General features: G+C 45.2%; 1 protein-coding gene across 2 annotated transcripts in view; it reads left to right on the plus strand.

Moving 5' to 3' along the window:
* Positions 1-18,921, plus strand: part of LOC147120347 (WAS/WASL-interacting protein family member 1-like) — a 123,774-nt gene that overhangs the window by 21,431 nt on the left and 83,422 nt on the right. The gene's annotated exons all lie outside the window — the stretch shown is intronic.

Raw genomic sequence — 18,921 nt, forward strand, 5'->3', positions numbered from 1 at the left:
TTTGTACAGCTCCATCATAACCTCCCTGCTCTTATATTCTATGCCTCGGCTAATGAAGGCAAGTATCCCATATGTGTGGTGTATGTGCCTTTAAGAGCCCCAGGTGTGCGTAATGCCGGTAATTGCCACTTGGGCTATATAAGCCTGTGTATTGTGTATATCCTTTAGAGACACCCCCCCCCCCCCCCCCAGACTTGCTTAGTAAATACCTATGAACCAACTCCTGTCTTCAGTGTCTTTATCTACACACGGACACTACAGTGGCGACGAAGTGGAAACGGACTTATCTGCAATTCGGCAGCACCTCAAGGACATCGATTCCTCCAGCGTCCAGAAGACTCAAGGAAGTAAGAGAAACTGTGGTTTCACCAGCTGGCCAAGCTGGTGACAGGTACTGCGCTAATCCTTCCTGGGCGTCAGGCTGGAGCTCCAGCGGCGGGCTCTACAGCGGAGACAGGCAGCGAAATCGGAGGCAAGCAATAACGGACTGGGAGGGTGCACTCAAGAGACGGCCGGCGCGGCAAGCAGGTCAGCGTTTAGACCTCCGTCGGGAACGAGTCTCCAACAGTGAATAAACGGAAACCACAGTAAAACAGCGTTGTTATCGGTAGCAGCGGCGGGAAAGCGCGGGAAACGCCATATCGTTGCTACAGAGAGAAAAAAAAAAGCGCGGGAAGCGCCATATCTTTTCTGAAATGCCTAAATCTGCTAATATTGAGGCTTTTGATGGCGAAATAGAAGATTGGACCACATACGTGGAAAGAGTAGAGGTTTATTGCACTGCAAATGGAATAACAGATTGAAAAAAAAGCTTCAGTACTTCTGAACTTAATGGGCGCGAAGACATACGGGCTGTTACGAAATTTAATCACTCCAGCCAAACCAAAGGACAAGACTTTTAAAGAAATTGTTGATACCCTGCAGGAGCATTTAAACCCAACACCGCTGCTGATAGCAGAACGATTCAAGTTCTTCAAGAGAAATCAACACAAGAATGAAAGTAACGCTGATTACCTAACCGAATTAAGAAAGCTATCAAAGTACTGCCAATTCGGAGCAGGACTATCGGGATTATCTTCGAGACAAATTTGTTTGCGGTCTTTTAAGTGAAGGAACACAAAAAAGACTGCTTTCTGAAAAAGATTTAACATTGGACAAAGCTTTCAGTATGGCTGTATCATACGAAGCAGCAGCAAAAGGAGCTGCAGAGATACAACAAGAGACACAAGACTTCGGCACCCATAAAATGACACAGGAGTTCGGAAGATGTTATCGCTGCGGCAGATCCACCCATAACCAGAGGGACTGCTGGTTCAAGGGCAAAGCATGCAGGCAATGTGGTAAGATTGGACACATTGCACGGGTATGCCAATCTGGACAAAATAAATCCACTGACAGAAAACAAAAAATCAATAAAGAAAAGTACAGGAAGGTACAAATGATGACGGACAAAAGCTCCGAAGACCAGAATAGCGATAGCGACTCCGGAAACAAGAGACTAAGCTGTCTCAAATTACATAATGTACTTGCCAAAGAGGATTACCAAACCATTTGGGTTACCCTCACAATAGCAGGGTCCCCAGTTAAAATGGAGCGAGATACAGGATCAGCTCTAACCGTAATAAATCGACGAGATTACGAGAGGCTATTTTCGCATATACCTCTAAAAGACACATCCATTATCTTAAAAACATATACGGGGCAGAAAGTCTACCCCAAAGGAAAAATAAGGGTGCCTGTGGTATACAACGGCAAAGAAATACAAAAGTTGTATTTATACATTCTACAAGATGGTGGTCCACCGTTGTTGGGACGTGAATGGATAAGGAAGATACGTTTAGACTGGCACTCCATTCAGGCACTGACGGTAACCAGTAAGAAAAAAAACAATGATGACATCATACCTGAACGATTAAAAGACATCTTGGCCAACGCCAAAGAAGTGTTTCAAGAGAAACTAGGAACCTTGAAAGGCATCACCGCCTCAATAAAAGTGGAAGATACAGCAATTCCAAAATTTTTTAAGGCAAGACCGGTGCCATACGCAATACGTCCGGCAGTCGAGGCAGAGCTGAAGAATTTGGAAAAGGCAGGTGTATTATCCAAAATAGATTGGAGCGAATGGGCAACACCCATCATTCCAGTCATGAAAAAAACATTGAAAAATAACTCTGAGGAACAGAAAAAAATTCGCATCTGTGGGGACTTTAAGGTGACTGTAAACCCGGTCCTTCACACGGTACAGTATCCTCTTCCGAGGATAGAAGATATTTTCGCCTTACTATCCGGAGGGAAACGTTTCACAAAAATTGACTTGGCACAGGCATATCTACAGATGGAGGTTGAGGAGACCTCTAAAAAGTATCTCACAATAAACACACACAAAGGCCTGTACCAGTACAATCGACTGGTTTTTGGAATAGCATCAGCTCCAGCTATCTGGCAAAGAGCTATGGAGCAAGTCCTGCAAGGGATTCCGGGGACTCAATGCTACCTAGACGACATCCTTATAACAGGAGAAAACGACAACGAGCACCTTGCCAATTTGGAGCAGGTGCTCACTAGGCTGAAAGAACGGGGCCTACGAGCAAATTGCCCCAAGTGCGAATTTTTCCAAAATCAGATATCACATTGTGGCCACATAATTAATAAGGAAGGGTTGCATAAGACACCTGAAAAAATTGAAGCAGTTATAAAAGCCCCAGCACCTGAAAATGTTTCTCAATTAAGGTCATTCCTGGGATTAATAAATTATCATAAATTTTTACCGAACTTATCAACTATTCTACACCCTCTTAATCTTCTACAGACAGGAGTGATTTGGAAATGGAACGAAGACTGTAAACGTGCCTTCCATAAATGTAAAGACTTAATCACATCCGAGAAAATTTTGGCTCATTACAACCCATCACTACCAATCAGACTGGCGTGCGATGCATCCCCTTACGGCATAGGAGCGGTATTGTCCCATAGATTCCCTGATGGCTCGGAACGGCCGATAGCTTTTGCGTCACGCTCATTGAACTCAGCTGAGCGTAACTATGCCCAGATAGACAGGGAAGCACTCAGCCTGGTATGGGGAGTGAAGAAATTCAACCATTACCTACACGGACAAAAATTTACCTTGCTGACTGACCATCAACCCCTCATCTCCATATTCAACCCTAAAAAAGGTGTCCCCATTATGACGGCACAAAGACTACAGAGGTGGTCCCTTTTTCTAGGGGCACACCAATACAACATTGAATACAAAGGGTCAAAACAGCATGGGAATGCTGACGGTTTATCACGCCTACCGTTGCCAACGATAGAAGAGGCACCTACAGTAGACCCAGTAGAGATATTCCACTCTACCATAGTGGAATGTCTACCGGTGACAAATTCTGCCATTGAAAGGGAGACAAGAAATGACCCTACTCTCTCACGGGTCTACGATTTAACAGTGAAGGGATGGCCAGCACATGGCGAACCACTGTTGCCAGCATTCTCGCAAAGAAGAGAACAGCTGTCAGTGTGCCGAGGAACCTTGATGTGTGGATCCAGAGTGGTGATTCCACCCAAACTCCAGGATAAAGTGCTAAAGGAGCTTCACGAGGGGCATCTGGGTGGAGTGAAAATGAAGAACCTAGCTAGGGCGTTTGTATGGTGGCCAGGTATCGATGGAGACATCGAAGACATGACCAAGAGCTGCCTAGGATGCCAGAAGGTCCAAAATGCTCCGCCACAGGCCCCTCTACATCCATGGGAGTGGCCCTCATCTCCATGGCAAAGGGTGCACATCGACTTTGCTGGTCCATTTATGGACTCAATGTTCTTAATCGCAGTTGATGCACACTCCAAGTGGCCGGAGGTAATAAAGATGTCCTCCACCACCACGGAAAAAACCATCACAGTATTAAGGACCATATTTGCCAGGAATGGGCTGCCGGAGCAGATATGTTCTGATAATGGGCCGCAATTTGTGTCCGAAGAATTCAGGAAGTTCTCAAAGAACAATGGGGTAAAGCACTACACGTCCGCCCCATACCATCCCGCCACCAATGGGTTGGCTGAAAGGTTTGTCCAGACCTTCAAGAAGGCCATCAAGGCCATGGGTAATGAAGACATAAAACTTCAGCACAAGGTGGATAACTTCTTATTTGCATATAGGAATGCAACGCATATGGTTACTAACCAAACTCCCGCCATGATGTTCTACAATAGAAACCTAAGATGCCGGCTGGATTTGGTCAAGCCCAACATCCGAAGGGACGTGGAGAACCGGCAGTTTCAGGGCATGAATGAAAGGCCAACTAGGGCCTTCCAGATAGGCCAACCGGTTTTGGCCCGGGACTACCATACCGAGAAATGGCAGCCTGGAACTATCTGCACACGATTAGGACCACTGATGTATACCGTGGACATCGGAGACAGCATAATAAGGCGCCATGCTGACCAAATCATCAAGTCATCCGAAAAGGGACAACCTACACCACCACTCTATACATCTAACGATGAAGTAGAGATACCCATATCTACCTCCGATCCGGTGGTACTGGAGCCCGATGAACCCGACACTGGCCTTCAAGCCGAATCAGCCTTGCCAGAAGAACCTACTACACCACCAGAAACTACTACACCCCCGAGGCGTTATCCGGACCGAGTCAGGAAGCCTCCCGAGAGACTAACTTATAATTAATTAATACAGCAATGTATATTTTGCATATAACATGTAATTAATAATTACTTAAAATATGATGTACTAGTTAGCTAGAAGGGGAGGAATTGTGGTGTATGTGCCTTTTATGGTGTATGTGCCTTTAAGAGCCCCAGGTGTGCGTAATGCCAGTAATTACCACTTGGGCTATATAAGCCTGTGTATTGTGTATATCCTTTAGAGACCCCCCCTCCCCCCCCAGACTTGCTTAGTAAATACCTATGAACCAACTCCTGTCTTCAGTGTCTTTATCTACACACGGACACTACAATATGCCTTTTTAACAACCTTATCTGCCTGTCCTGCTGCCTTCAGGGATCTATGTACATGCACACCAAGGTCCCTCTGATCCTCTGTCCTTCCTAGGGTCCTACCATTCATTGTGTATTCCCTTGCCTTGTCAGTCCTCCCAAAATGCATCACCTCATACTTTTCAGGGTTAAATTCCATTTGCAACTGTTCTACCCATCAAACCAACCCGTTTATATCGTCCTGTAGCCTGAGGCTTCCCTCTTCACTATTTACCACTCCAATATCATGTATTTAATCTCTCCGTTAACTCAATTTAGTTCATAAGAACATAAGAAATAGGAGCAGGAATAGGCCACTTGGCCCCTCGAGCCTGCTCCGCCATTCAATAAGATCATGGCTGATCTTGGGATCAAAGCCCCTTCCCTGCCCGCTCCCCATAACCCTTCACTCCCTTATCTTGTAAAAATCTGTCTATCTCCACCTTAAATATATTTAATGACCTCCACGCTCTCTGGGGCAGAGAATTCCACAAATTTACGACCCTCAGAGAAGAAATTCCTCCTCATCTCAGTTCCAAAAGGGCGACCCTTTATTCTGAATCTATGCCTCCGAGCTCTAGATATCCCCACGAGGGGAAACATCCTCTCTGCATCTACCTTGTCGAGCCCCCTCAGTGTCTTATATGTTTCAATAAGATCACCTCTCATTCCAATGCGTATAGGCCCAGCCTGCTCAATCTTTCTTCATAAGTCAACCTCCCCCCCCCCCCCCCCCCCCCCTCCCCCCAATCTCTGGAATTAACCTAGTGAATCGTCTCTGAACTGCCTCATAATACAAATTGGTAGCAAGCTGCTGTTGATCTGTTGCAAACCTATTTGATGAGCCATAAAGAGACATAAATGGCACAAAAAATTATTAATGAATAAAGTTGAGGGTGTAGAGTTTGAAAACTAAGAGCAGTGTTGAGGCCCTTAAATTCCAGGTGCAGCTATTTTTCTACAGGTGTTTGTGACAAAGATTTCATGGAATGATACAGCACAGGAGGTGGTAATTTGGCCCATTGTGCCCATGCCAACTCTTTGAAAGAGCTATCCAATTAGTCCCATTGCCCTGCTCTTTCCCCATAGCCATGCAAACTTTTACCCTTCAAGTATTTATCCAGTTCCCTTTGTGTAAGTTATTGTTGAATCAGCTTCCACCACCCTTTCAGACAGTGCATTCCAGATCATCATAACTCGCTGCGTAAAGAAATTTCTCCTCATCTCACCTCTGGTTCTTTTGCCAATTACCTTAAATCTGTGTCCTCTGGTTACCAATTCTTCTGCCACTGGAAACTGTTTCTCCTTGTTTACTTTATCAAAACCATTCATGATTTTAAACGCCTCTTTTAAATTTCCTCTTAACCTTCTCTGCTGTAAGGAGAACAACCCCAGCTTCTCTAGTTTCTCCACGTAAGTGAAGTCCTTCATCCCTGGTACCATTCTAGTAAATCTCCTCTGCACCCAAGGCCTTGACATCCTTCCTGAAGTGTGGTGCCCAGAATTGGATAAAATACAATTTGACTAGATTTGTACAAAGTCAACAAATCTTTGAAAGTGGTTGCCGCATAAACTCTCCCATCTTTCTACAGTAAGAGAGAAGATCTGGATACATTTATGTGTAAAATTATCTGGAACTCATAGACCTTTCAGCTGTACGTTGGTCAAGTTGTTTAAAAATAATTGAGTATATTTTCATGATGCACTTTTCTGGACTGTGCTTTGACCTAATTTAAATTCTTAATTTGATATTTTATGTTGTTGCAGGATGCTACTGAAAATTAGTCGTATGTTATAGCAGAAAAATAAAACCAGGTATATGTTGTGGTTCTGAATCACTTACTAAAATGAAATTACGTTAGTAGCAATGCAATGTGCAAGGACATTGTGTTCCCACTAGTTAAAATGGATAGCAGAGGAATAATTATTTTTGGCAAATTGCCTTCATTATAATTATTCCGCAACTCAGCAGTTTATGAACAATCTGCCAATAATCTACAAGTGGAGTTAGTGGAAAAAAAAAGGATTGAGAACTTCCAGAAAACAATTGTACTTTGCAGAAGCTTTCTGAGCAGTAGCCTGGATTCAAAGATATTTTGGACCATTATCAACAGCTAACATCAGAATTTCAACCATTTGGGTTTCACTGACTTGTGCTTCCAAATACAGGCTTTTTCTGTATACTGGGCAGTTATTCATAGTATTTTCCTGGCGTGCGTCCATCATTATTTGTGGGTTTTCTATATATCCCCAAAAGGGAAAATGAATCAAGAAATAATTTATGTTGTAATACTTCTGCTAATATGAATGAATTTCTTATTAAAAAATCAGCTGAAGCATGTATAATAAAGCTGTTATATATTAGTAAGTACCTGTAGTTTTGAAAGGCTCTGTGCTGTCATTAGTCTTGCTGAGGTGAGTGTGGAGCTGAAATCGGATATGCAGACAAATCGCGATTCATAGCAAAAGAAAAATGGCCAGAATCAGTAACATTATATGTCAGTTTTATTCATTAGGCACCATGCTGAATTTCACATTCTTCAGGTGAGCTCTGCCTCTCTTCTCTTCCTGACACACTCACCGTACCCATATAAAATGGGGGGGGGGGGGGGGGAGGGGGGGTGCCAAATCCACCGGCCTGGCTTGCTGAATTTGGATAATATAGCCAGGTTTCTGTAGCAAAAGTTCATATTGCCAATTTATATTGCAAGTATAAATTTAATTGCATTTTGTTCTCTGCATTGGTTTTTGTTGCTGTGAAGGGCACCATTTTTGCATAAGAACATTTTTTTCACAAAACTTTCCCCTATTATTGCTAACTGCTACAATTTCAATTTGAAATACAAAGTGCTGAGGATGGGAATTTTTGGGATTCCCAACAGTGCTCCACAATTTAGATGAGGAAGACAGTCTGAGGCGCACCAAATTCAGGTGCACTGACCTGACCTGAGATAGGAACAGGAGTAGGCCATTTAACCCTTCGAGCCTGTTCCGCCATTCAGTGAGATCATGGCTGATCTGTGACCTAACTCCATATCCCCATATCCCTTAATACCTGTGGTTAACAAAAATCTATCAATCTCAAACTTAACATTAACAATTGACCTAGTATCAATTGCCATTTGCGGAACAAACTTCTACCACCCTTTGTGTGTAGACATGTTTCCTAATTTCACTCCTGAAAGGTCTGGCTCTAATTTTTAGACTTTGCCCCCCTAGTCCTAGACTACCCAACCAGCGGAAATGTTTCTCTCTATCAACCCAACTGTTCCCCTTAATATCTTGAAAACTTAGATCAGATCACCCCTTAACCTTCTAAATTCCATGGAATACAACCTTAATTTGTGTAATCTCTCCTCATAATTTAACCCTTGGAGTCCGGGTATCATCCTGGTAAAACTACACTGCACCTCCTCTAAGGCCAGTATATCTATGCTGCGGTAGCATAGTGGTTATGTTACTAGACTACTAATCCAGAGACCTGGACTAATCTGGATGTGAGTTCAAATCCCACCACGGCAGCTGGGGAATTAAAAAATTCAGTTAATTAAATAAATCTGGAATAAAAAGTTAGTATCAGTAATGGTGACCATGAAACTATCTGATTGTCGTAAAAACCCATCTTAGGGAAGGAAATCTGCCATCCTTACCTTTTCCTTACCGACTCCAGACCCACAGCAATGTGGTTGACTCTTAGCTGCCCCCTGAAATGGCCTAGCAAGCCACTCAGTTGTACACAACCGCTACAAAAAACACTGGACCACCCGGCATTGACCGCGGCACCGCCTGTGGACATGACAACGGCACACCCAGCCCAGTCAACCCTGCAAAGTCCTTTTCACCAACATCTGGGGACTTGTGCCAAAATTGGGAGAGCTGTTCCACAGACTAGTCAAGCAACAGCCTGACATAGTCATACTCACAGAATCATACCTTTCAGCCAAAGTCCCAAACACCTCCATCAACATTCCTGGGTATATCCTGTCCCACCGACAGGACAGACCCACCAGGGGTGGCGGCACAGTGGTATACAGTCGGAAAGGAGTGGCCCTGGGAGCCCTCAACATTGACCCAAGACCCCATGAAGTCTCATGACTTCAGGTCAAGCATGGGCAAGGAAACCTCCTGCTGATTACCACCTACCGCCCTCCCTCAGCTGATGAATCAGTACTCCTCCATGTTGAACACCACTTGGCAGAAGCACTGAAAGCAGCAAACCACAGAATATACTCTGGGTGGGGGACTTCAGTGTCCATCACCAAGAGTGGCTCGGTAGCACCACTACTGACTGACCTGGCCGAGTCCTGTAGGACATAGCTGCCAGGTGGTGAGAGAACCAACAGGAGGGAAAAACCTACTTGACCTCGTCCTCACCAATCTACCTGTCGCAGATGCATCTGTCCATGACAGCATTGGTAGCAGTGACCACCGCAGTCTCGTCCACACACTGAGGACACCCTCCGGAACCACCTTCCCCTTCACTTTTCCAACACCCCTCTGGAACCTTCTTCCCCTTCACTTTCCTCAACGCTCCTCCAGAAGCTTCTTCCCTTTCACTTTCGCCTGACCCCCATCCCTTCTTCCAATTCTAGAGTCATCTTTTGTTTCTTAACTTGTCCCTGGAGTACTGTGTGCAGTTTTGGTCTCCTTACCTAAGAAAGGATATACTTGCCAGAGAGGGAGTGCAGCGAAGGTTCACCAGACTTATTCCTGGGATGGCAGGACTGTCGTATGGGGAGAGATTGGGTCGACTAACATAGAAACATAGAAGATAGGAGCAGGAGTAGGCCATTCGGCCCCTTGAGCCTGCTTCGCCATTCAATGAGATCATGGCTGATCATCCAAATTCAGTACCCTGTTCCTGCTTTCTCTCCATATCCCTTGATCCCTTTAGCCTTAAGAAATATATCCAACTCCTTCTTGAATATATTTGATGAATTGGCCTCTACTGCCTTCTTTGGCAGAGAATTCCACAGGTTCACCACTCTCTGGGTGAAGAAATTCCTCCTCATCTCTGTCCTAAATGGCCTACCCCTTATCCTTAGACTGTGACCCCTGGTTCTGGACTCCCCGACCATCGGGAACATCCTTCCAGCATCTAGTCCTGTTAGAATTTTATAAGTTTCGATGAGATCCCCTCTCATTCTTCTAAACTCCAGCGAGTACAAGCCCACAAGCCCAATTGACCCAATCTCTCCTCATACGTCATTCCTGCCATCCCAGGTATCAGCCTGGTGAATCTTCGCTGCACTCCTTTCATGGCAAGAACATCCTTCCTCAGATAAGGCGACCAAAACTGCACACAATACTCAAGATGTAGCCTCACCAAGGCCCTGTACAACTGCAGCAAGACATCCTTGTTCCTGTACTCAAACCCTCTCGCTACGAAGGCCAACATACCATTTGCCTTCTTAACCGCCTGCTGCACCTGCATGCTTACTTTCAGCGACTGTTGCACAAGGACGCCCAGGTCTCGTTGCACTTCCCCTTCTCCCAATCTATTGCCATTTAGATAATAATCTGCCACCTTGTTTTTGACACCAAAGTGGATAACCTCGCATTTATCCACGTTATATTGCTTCTGCCCAGCTTCTGCTCAATCACCCAACCTGTCCAAATCATTCTAGGCCTGTATTCACTAGAGTTTAGAAGAATGAGAGGGGATCTCATTGAAACATATAAAATTCTGACAGGGCTAGACAGACTGGATGCTGAGAGGATTTTCCCCTGGCTGGTGGGGTCTAGAATGAGGGGTCACAGTTTCAGGATACAGGGTAGGACATTTAGGACTGAGATGAGGAGAAATTTCTTCACTCAAGAGGGTGGTGAACCTGTGGAATTCTCTACCACAGAAGGCTGTGGAGTCCAATCACTGAATATAGTTAAGAAGGAGATAGATAGATTTCTAGACACAAAAGGGGTATGGGGTGAGAGCGGGAATATGGTATTGAGATGGAAGATCAGCCATGATCATATTGAATGGCGGAGCAGGCTGGAAGGGCTGAATGGCCTACTCCTGCTCCTATTTTTCTATGTTTCTGTGTTTGTCCTTATAGTAATCTGGGATGTAATGTTTAAGTTATCCACCAGATGGAGCCAAATATTAAGGGTTCCCATTCACCAGTTTTTAAGATAATGGGGCATATATTCAATGTCCTGGTACACCAGTTCATACGGTAATGTGGCATTGCATTATGGGTATGACTCAGAGGTTGATCCTCCATCTTGCCATCGTGCAGTAAGAATTGTGTGTTTTGCCTCCAGCCTGTCAGAGATGTTTCTCTGCTACACCGTATAATAAACAGTTGGGTTTTGTTCCTAATATCTCGCTTCTCTCAGTTTCTGACCTTACCACTCGGATATCACAGTCCCATTACCATCTCCTTTTGTCTTTTACTCTCTCCTGCCTTCCATCCTATCACAGACCTTTCTTTTGTTCTTTCCCCCCCTCCTCCCTTTCCCTGCCCCACACTTAATTAAAAATCTGTTACTTCTCAAACTTTTTCCAGTTCTGATGATGGGTCATCGACCTGAAACATTAACTCTGTTTCTCTCTCCTCGATGCTGCCGGACCTGCTGAGTATTTCGAGCATTTTCTGTTGTTTCAGATTTCCAGCATCTGCAGTATTTTGCTGTTGTACACCCTCCATCGTGTTGTGTGGCACTACCACCATGCTAAATGGGATAGATTCAGAACGGATCTAGCAGCTCAAAACTGGGCATCCATGAGGCGCTGCGGGCCATCAGCAGCAGCAGAAATGTATTCTACCACAATCTGTAACCTCATGGCCTGGCATATCCCTCACTCTACCATTACCATCAAGCCAGGGGACCAACCCTGGTTCAATGTGGAGTGTAGAAGAGCATGCCAGGAGCAGCACCAGGCATACCTAAAAATGCAGTGCCAACCTGGGGAAGCTGCAACACAGGACTACATGAATGCTAAAAAGCAGAAGCAGCATGCTATAGACAGGGCTAAGTGATCCCACAATCAATGGATCAGATCGAAGCTCTGCAGTCCTGCCACAGCCAGTCATGAATGGTGGTGGACCATTAAACAACTAACGGAATGAGGAGGCTCCATGAATATCCCCATCCTCAATGATGGTGGAGCCCAGCATGTGAGTGCAAAAGACAAAGCTGAAGCGTTTGCAACCATCTTCAGCCAGAAGTGCTGAGTGGATGATCCATATCGGCCCCTCCTGAGGTCCGCACCACCACAGAAGCCAGTCTTCAGCCAATTCGATTCACTCCACGTGATATCAAGAAATGGCTGAGTGTACTGGATTACAGCAAAGGCTGTGGGCCCCGACAACATCCCGGCTGTCGTACTGAAGACTTGTGCTCCAGAATTAGCCACACCTCTAACCAAGCTGTTCCAGTACAGCTATAACACTGGCATCTACCCGACAATGTGGAAAACTGCCCAGGTATGGCCTGTCCACAAAAAGCAGGACAAATCCAATCCAGCCTGTTACCACCTCCTCAGTCTACTCTCAATCATCAGCAAAGTGATGGAAGGTGTCATTGACTGTGCTATCAAGTAGCACTTACTCCCCAATAACCTGCTCACTGATGCCCAGTTTGGGTTCTGCCAGAACCACTCGGCTCCAGACCTCATTACAGCCTTGGTCCAAACATGGAAAAAGAGCTGAATTCCAGAGGTGAGGAGAGAGTGACTGCCTTTGACATTAAGGCAGCATTTGACCGAGTGAGGCATCAAGGAGCCCCAGTAAAACTGAAGTCAATGGGAATTGGCGGCGGGGGGGGAACGCTCTACTGGCTGGAGTCATACCTAGTACAAAGGAAGATGGTTGTGGTGGTTGGAGGTCAATCATCACAGCCCCAGGACATTGCTGCAGGAGTTCCTCACGGCAGTGTGCTAGGCCCAACCATCTTCAGCTGCTTCATCAATGACCTTCCCTCCATCATAAGGTCAGAAATAGGGATGTTCAGTGCCATTCACAACTCCTCAGATAATGAAGCAGTCCATGCCCACATGCAGCAAGACCTGGATGACATTCAGGCTTGGGCTGATAAGTGGCAGGTAACATTCGCGCCACACAAGTGCCAGGCAATGACTATCTCCAACAAGTGAGAGTCTAACCACCACCCCTTGACCTTCAACAGCATTACCATCGCCGAATCCCCCACCATCAACATCCTGGGGGTCACCATTGACCAGAAACTTAACTAGACCAGCCACATAAATACTGTGGCAACAAGAGCTGGTCAGAGGCTGGGTATTCTACTGACTCCCCAAAGCCTTTCCACCATCTACAAGGCACAAGTCAGGAATGTGATGGAATACTCTCCACTTGCCTGGATGAGTGCAGCTCCAACAACACTCAAGAAGTTCGACACCGTCCAAGACAAAGCAAACCGCTTGATTGGCACCCCATCCACCACCTTAAACATTCACTCCGTCCACAACCGGCATACCGTGGCTGCAGTGTGTACCATCTACAAGATGCACTGCAGCATCTCGCCAAGGCTTCTTCGGCAGCACCTCCCACACCCGCAACCTCTACCACCTAGAAGGACAAGGGCAGCAGGTGCATGCAAACAGCACCACCTCCAAGTCACACACCATCCTGACTTGGAAGTATATCGCCGTTCCTTCATCGTTGCTGAGTCAAAATCCTGGAACACCCTCTCTAACTGTGGGAGAACCTTCACACTGACTGCAGCAGTTCAAGAAGGCGGCTCACCACCACCTTCTCGAGGGGAAACTCGGGATGGGTAATAAGTGCTTGCCGTGCCAGCGATGCCCACATCCCATGAACTAATATTTTTAAAAATCCTTCCTAAGGTGTGGTGCCCAGAACTGCTCATAGTACTCCAAGTGTGGTCTAACCAGGACTTTGTCTAGCTGTAGCATAACTTCTACCTCATTGTATTCTAGTCCTCTAGATATAAAGGCCAGCATTCCATTAGTCTTTTTGACTATTATCGGTACCTGTTCATGACATTGACCCCCAAGTCTCTTTAGACCTCCACTGTTTCTAGCTTTTCTCCATTTAGAAAGTATGCTGTTCTATCCTTTTTAGGTCCAAAGTGGATGACCTCGCATTTGCCACAGTTTTGCCCATTCACTTAATCTATCAATATCTCTTTGTAATTTTATGCTTTCAACTACAATGCCGCCTATCCTTGCGTCATCAGCAAATTTGGATATGTGGCTTTCTATCCCATCATGCAAGTCGTTAATAAATACAGTGAATGGTTGAAGCCACAACACTGATTCCTGTGGGACACCACCTCGGGGGATATCCTGCCAATTCGAGTAGCTGCTCATTATCCCTCCTCTCGGTCTCCTGCCACTCAGCCAATTTCCTAACCAGGTCAATAATTTGCCTTCAATTCCATGGGCTTCAACTTTAACAGTTTCTTATGAGGGACTTTATCAAATCCCTTCTGGAAGTCCATATAATTTGTCCACACTTGTCAGTAGCTCAGGTCATAGATGCCAACAATCATCATATATATATTTCAAATGGAGATGGAACAAGTCCAGGGAACCATAGACCAATTAATTTAACGTCCATGGTACGAAAATTAATGGAATCCTTACTTAAAGATGTAATAGAAAAACATCTAGAAACTGAAAATATAATAAAGAATAGTCAGCCTTTCTCCATCTAACCCCATTAACATATCCTTCTATTCCTTTCTCCCTCATGTGTTTATGTAGCTTCCCCTTAAATACATCTATGCTAGTCTCCTCAACTATTCCTTATGATAGCGAGTTCCAGATTCTAACCACCCTCTGGAGAAGGTACAAACAAAATTTACGAGAATGATATCAGAACTGAGAGGTTATCCCTATGAGGAAAGATTGAACAGGCTGGGCCTCTTTACTCTAGAAAAAGAGAAGACTGAGAGGTGACCTGATAAAAGTCTTTAAGATTATGAAAGGGTTTGGTAGTGTAGTTGTAAAGAAGATGTTTCTACTTGCGGGGGAGACCAGAACAAGGGGCCATAAATATAAGATAGTCCTAATAAATCCAATAGGGAATTCGGAAGAAACTTCTTTATCCAAAGAGTGGATAGAATGGGGACCTCGCTATCACAAGGAGTAGTTGAGATTAGCATAGATGTGACTAAAAACTTTAATAAACACACACACGCCCAAGAAAACTGAAGTGTATAATTGGATAGATGGATAAGTGATTAAAAACAGAAGGTGCAAGAAATGCACTTTTATCAGCCAGCATTTGAAAAGAGAAAGGTTGCTTATCCTTTCAGGTTGGACTCTTCACTAGACCCAAAATTCTGCTTTAATCTGGAAATACTCAGCAGGTCATAAGAACATAACAAATAGGAGCAGGAGTAGGCCATTCAGCCCTTTGAGCCTGCTCTGCCATTCAATAAGCTCATGGCTGATCTTCTACCTCAACTCCACTTTCCTGCTCTATCCCTGTATCCCTTGATTCCCTTAATATTAAAAAATCTATCGATCTCTGTCTTGAATATGCTCAACGACTAAGCCTCCACAGCCCTCTGAGGTAGAGAATTCCAAAGATTCACCACCCTCTGAGTGAAGAAATTTCTCCTCATCTCGGTCCTAAATGGCCGATCCCTTATTCTGAGACCCCTGGTTCTAGACTCCCCAGCCAGGGGTAACATCCTTCCTGCATCTACCCTGTCAAGCAAGCCCTGTAAGAATTTTGTATGTTTCAATGAGGTCACCTCTCATTCTTCCAAACTCGAGAGAATATAGGCCTAGTCTACTCAATCTCTCCTCATAGGACAATCCCCCATCCCAGGAATCTGTCTGGTGAACCTTCGTTGCACTCCCCCTATGGCAAGTATATCCTTCCTTAGGTAAGGAGACCAAAACTGTACACAATACTCCAGGTGTGGTCTCACCAGAGCCCTATATAATTGCAGTAAGATGTCTTTATTCTCATACTCAAATCCTCGTGATAAAGACCAACATACCATTTTCTTTCCTAATTGCTTGCCGTACCTGCATGTTAACTTTCAGTGATTCATGTGTAAGGACACCCAGGTCCTGCTGAACACCAACGTTTCCCAATCTCTCACCATTTAAAAAATACTCTCTTCTATTTTTCCTACCAAAGTGGATAACTTCACATTTCTCCACATTATATTCCATTTGCCATGTTCTTGCCCACTCACTTAGCCTGTCTATATCCCCTTGAAGCCTCTTTGAATCCTCCTCACAGGTCAGGCAGAATCTGTGGAGAAAAACAAGTCAGTCGACATTTCGGGTCTTAAGACCTTTCCTCAGGACTGGAAGATATTACAGATGAACAGCGTTCAAAAAGAAACCGAACAAGGGGAAGGGAAAAAACACACACAAAAAATGAAATAGAATGACTTATGAATTGCTTGGGTGGAGAACAGGAGATGGTTAAATGGCAGAATTGATAGGAGACAAATGGAGGCATAATGAAAGAAATTAAAGACATACAAAAGGCAGAGCATGAATAGCTAAAGGATGGTTTAAGAGGACCTGTTTTTTTTCCTCTTTTACACTTTTAATATTTGCTGGTCAAAAAGAATAGAAGACTGAGATAAGGTGTGGGAATGGAGAAGTCGCAAAGGTCCTTTTAATTTCCTGATTGCATGGATTACTTTAATCACAGAATAAAGACTATTACACCTGAAAGTTGTTTGTTTAATTCTCTTGTACTCCTTCACGTTAACAAATATTTTGTGTCTGTCTTCACAGTAGAAGACACAAAAAGCATACCAAAAATGGTGGGGAACCAAGGGGCTAATGAGGGTGAGGGAACTTAACGTAGTTAATGTAAGTAGAGAAAAAGTACTAGAGAAACTAATGGGACTAAAAGCCGATAAATCCCCTGGACCTAAACCCTAGGGTTCTAAAAGAGGTGGCTGAAGAGATAGTTGATGCATTGGTTTTGATCTTCCAAAATTCCCTGGATTCTAGAATGGTCCCAGCGGATTGGAAGGTCGCAAATGTAACACCGCTATTCAAGAAAGGAGGGAGAGAAAAAACGGAACTACAGGCCAGTTAGCCTGACATCAGTAGTCGGGAAAATGCTGGAATCCATTGTTAAGGAAGTGATATCAGGGCACTTAGAAAATCATAACATGATTAGGCAGAGTCAACATGGTTTTATGAAAGGGAAATCATGTTTGACAAATTTATTAGAGTTTTTTGAGGATGTAACTAGCAGGGTAGATAAAGGAGAACCAGTAGATGTAGTATATTTGGATTTCCAAAAGGCATTCGATAAGGTGCCACATAAAAGGTTATTACACAAGATTAGGGCTCACGGGATTGGGGATAATATATTAGCATGGATAGAGGATTGGTTAACGGACAGAAAACAGAGAGTAGGGATAAACTGATCTTTTTCACATTGGCAGGCTCTAACTAGTGGGGTGCCGCAAGGATCAGTGTTGGGGTCTCAGTTATTTACAATCTATATTAATGACTTAGATGAAGGGACCGAGTAATGTATCCAAGTTTGCTGATGATACAAAGCTAGGTGGGACAGTAAGCTGTGAGGAGAACACAATGGCCTAGAAATTTGGTGGGCTGCGCCACCAGTTAGCGCCTAATGAGGGCACTCAGTGGCTTTAGCGCCACTGGCTGCGCCTCCTGCGATATTTAGCTGGGGCGCTAATGGCGGCATTAGCCTGTTGTGCTGCACCGCCTCCGATGACGTCATCGGTGTGTGCAGCAGCCCGCTACCGCCCCGATCGCGATATTTGGCAGGTAGCGCCGTTCACAAATGGCGCCCGGTTCACGGGGCCTTCCTGGGGCGGCAGTGGCGCAAATTAAGGTGGAGGTGCGGGGCGGCCGTTTTTTTCGGCGGCCGCCTGCCAGCACCTCCGTCCCCGGCCTCCTGATCTCGCCCCCTGTGGCATTGCCAGCTGTTTTCCGAGAGCCCGGTACTTCTCCTCGGTGCCGGGCTCTTTTGCCGGCACTCGCGATCTCCGATCGCGCTGGTGCAGACCCCTCCCCCTTAAGAATGGGAGGAAGGCCTGCAGTACCGCAGCGCACCGTGCCGCAGCGTGTGGTGCTGCGGCACGTTACGCTGCGATATTCAGTTTCAGCGCCCTAAGAGGGGACGCGGAGTGCCTCGAGCCTCGCCCCATGTCCCTCTTGGGGCGCTCAAGCTGAATTTCCGGCGGTAGCTACTGCTCCAAACGCAGCGCTAAATCCGGCGCCCAGGCGAGCTTGGCGCCCCGTTTGTGGCTCCACCCAATTTCTCCCCCAATGAGTCTGCAAAGGGATATAGATAGACTACGTGAGTGGGCAGTAAGGTGGCAGGTGGAGTATAATGTAGGGAAATGTGAGGTTATTCACTTTGGTAGGAAGAATAGAAAAACAGAATTTTTTTAAATGGTGAGAAACTTTTAAATGTTGGTGTTCAGAGAGATTTGGGTGTCCTCGTGCGAGAAAGCTAGCTTGCAGGTAGAGCAAGCACTAAAGAAGGCAAATGGCATGTTGGCCTTTATTGCAAGAGGGTTGGAGTATAAGAGTAAGAAGTCTTACTACAATTGTACAGGGCCTTGGTGAGACCACACCTGGAGCACTGTGCACAGGAAGGATATACTTGCCTTGGAGGCGATGCAACGAAGGTTCACTAGATTGATTCCTGGGATGAGAGGGCTGTCCTATGATGAGAGATTGTGTAGAATGGGCCTATACTCTCTGGAGTTTAGAAGAATGAGAGATGATCTCATTGAAACATACAAGATTCTGAGGGGGATTAACAGGGTAGATGCTGAGAGGTTCTTTCTCCTGGCTGGAGAGTCTAGAACTAGGGGGCATAGTCTCAGGATAAGGTGTAGGCCATTTAAGACTGAGATGAGGAGGAATTTCTTCACTGAGGGTTGTGACTCTTCGGAATTCTCTGCCCCAGAGGGCTGTGAATGCTGAGTCTTTGAGTATATTCCAGGCTGAGGTAGATAGATTTTTGGACTCGA

Source organism: Somniosus microcephalus, chromosome 4, assembly GCF_052327205.1.
Source record: "Somniosus microcephalus isolate GS21.2 chromosome 4, FLI_Smic_1.0, whole genome shotgun sequence".
Classification (NCBI taxonomy): Eukaryota; Metazoa; Chordata; class Chondrichthyes; order Squaliformes; family Somniosidae; genus Somniosus; species Somniosus microcephalus.